This window comes from Mastomys coucha, chromosome X, assembly GCF_008632895.1.
Source record: "Mastomys coucha isolate ucsf_1 chromosome X, UCSF_Mcou_1, whole genome shotgun sequence".
In the NCBI taxonomy this organism is placed as follows: domain Eukaryota; kingdom Metazoa; phylum Chordata; class Mammalia; order Rodentia; family Muridae; genus Mastomys; species Mastomys coucha.
In genome coordinates this window covers 8,239,693-8,242,515 of record NC_045030.1, presented here as the reverse complement: position 1 = coordinate 8,242,515, position 2,823 = coordinate 8,239,693, and the positions used below count along the sequence as shown (strand labels likewise).

The 2,823-nt window shown below is 36.9% G+C and overlaps 1 pseudogene; it reads left to right on the top strand.

Annotated features, from left to right (window-relative positions):
* Positions 1-221: 221 nt before the first annotated feature.
* LOC116091669 lies at positions 222-641 on the top strand (annotated as a pseudogene).
* The last annotated feature ends 2,182 nt before the right edge of the window (positions 642-2,823 follow it).

Genomic DNA, 2,823 nt, shown 5'->3' with positions numbered 1-2,823 from the left:
AGCTGGTTTCTTTACACAAAGAAAAGCTAGAAGCTATACTCCAGATAGTCATAGTTTTCCATAGGCTGGGTCTTTTTATCCCTACCTCCCACTTTACCATCTTATTCTGAGGAGTACTTAACGATGTAGAGTATCATTAAAACATCCATAGAGCTTTTCGGCTTTCAGCTCGGAGTTGGTCATCCCAAATCCGCGTTCATCTGACACCAGCCACCTCCACCATGCCGCCCAAGTTCGACCCCAATGAGATCAAAGTTGTGTACTTGAAGTACACTGGAGGCAAGGTCGGCACCACATCCGCCTTGGCCCCTAAAATCGGTCCTCTGGGTCTGTCTCCAAAGAAAGTTGGTGATGACATTGCCAAGGCTACGGGTGACTGGAAAGGTCTCAGAGTTACAGTGACACTGACCATCCAGAACAGACAGGCCCACATTGAGGTAGTGTCCTCTGTCTCGGCCCTGATCATCAAGGCCCTCAAAGAGCCACCAAGGGACAGAAAGAAGCAGAAGAACATTAAACACAGTGGAAACATTACTTTTGATGAGATTGTCAGCATTGCTCGGCAAAGACACCGGTCTTTGGCCAGAGAACTTTCTGGAACCATCAAGGAGATCCTGGGTATTGCACAGTCTGTAGGCTGAAATGTGGATGGCCAATACCCACATGACATCATAGATGACATCAACAGTGGTGCAGTGGAGTGTCCAGCTAGTTAAGCAACAAGAAAATATTTCAATAAAAGACTATCTGATAAAAAAATATCCATAGAACTTAGAAAGGAATTGGATTTTTACCCAGGTATGATTAAATAAGGCAGATTTCATCCTAAATATCTTCTTCATATACTTGAAATTTTAAAACTTAGAGATTCATTTACTTAATACAAACCTCACCTAAATTTCAATATCCCTGCCTTAATTTCTATGAAGTGGTCTGTGTCTTCCAAATAAGAGGTAAACAGAGGTGGCAATGTACTATATATATTATGAATGGCTTAAATTAAGAGGCTAGAGAGATGGCTCAGTGGTTAAGAGAACTTGCTACTCTTGCAGACAACCTAGGTTTGGTTCCCAGAATCCGTGTCAGGCAACTCACCAATACTCCAGTTCCTGGGAATACAATGTCCTCTTCTGGCCTCCAAGGGCACCCCACACACACATACACACATACTTTCACAGACATACACACATACACATAGATAAATATTTTAACAAAAAGAAGGAGGAGCTGAGCAGCATCTGGCAAAATGCTCCAGATTAGATAGTATCTCAAGATCCCCAGACTTCAAAAACAAATTCCCCAAGAAAAATGGAGTGTTTCACTTTCCAGCATGACTTTGGGAGTTCTAACATCTTGATAGAGTAATGAAAAGCAGATGCCCAAAGGAGTGCATAAAAATGATGAAAATGGAATCTGGGTAGATCCTTGTATGAAGCAAAAATGATGCATGAATACAAACAGGACTAAAGAAGAGAAGCTCTTCTTCCTAAAAGCCTCAGCACTTGCTGACATCTCCCTACCCTTTGTTTCTAGTAGTCAACATTCAAACAATAAATTCTTTTTTCTTTGGGTAATATGAAGGAGTGATTTTAAAAGGCAAACTGCCCCAATATTTAAACAAGCTTACAGAAAAGGCATCCATAAGCCTAAATCATCAATCTTGGGATAACAGCAAATACTCATCCATTTTTTTTTAACAGCACAGAGCAATATATTTTCATATAGGCAGTCAGAGTGTACTTCTTGTCTCCTGTTCTACTTTTTAACCTGATGTTAATTTATATGTATATTTCCAAATAACAGCATACTCAATATATCATTTTCCATCTATACATCATGCTCATGACTTTGTATATGAAGGTGGACATGTTTGAGTAGTTGCTATGGTCCATGGTTATAAATAGGAACTGCTATGATATCTGTGGACAAATGTCTTGTGTTTTTGTTTGTTTATTCAATTTTGATTCTCTCTGGTGAAAGAACCACAACATCAAAAGATACAGTGCCTTTATTCTTTTTCCTAATACCAAATTGTTCAATAGAAAGCTGCATATTGCTGAAAATGCAAATAACTCAAAATATACTAAATTTGGCATTTAAAAGGAATGAGAAGAATTAGTCCAAAAACGACAATGCTTACTATAAAGGATATTTACCATGATATTATCTATATACGAAACACACACACATACACACAAATCAAAATATTCAGATCACTGGTGAATGTCCAAATAAATTATGATAAATCTGTAACTAAAGCAGATATGTAGACTTTTTGTTACTATAAAAGTAATTTTAAAGAACATTGAATGATATAAGAAATAATCATTAAGTAAATATTGACAATTTCTAGATGCTATGTAATTCCAATTAGGTAAGAAGAAATGTTGTTCATTTGCAAATGCATGCAAAGACTGTGAAAATGTACTATGATATTAATAGTTGCTACTTCTCACTCTTCTTTTATTAGTCACATATGAATTTTGTAATCAGAAAGAGTAACAAGTAAAATACCAGCATAGTGGAATTCTGGATACAAAATGATTCAAAGGAATAATGAAGTTTAGATGACTAAATTAGTTGTTGACCAGTCAAACGTGAATATGAACTTTTCTTCTAGTTTAACTTGAAAGTAAGTGTGTGCTGAAGCTATAATGGGGTGAAGAACTGAAAAGATCTAATACAAAGGAAAAAACTTTAGAGCTTAAGTAGGGAGGGCTTCATGAGCAAGCCCTAGTCCAGACAATCTTTGATCAATAATCTCAAACAGCCAATTTTTTATACTGAAGGGTTGGCCTTTGTCATTTGCTACTGTGATATAGT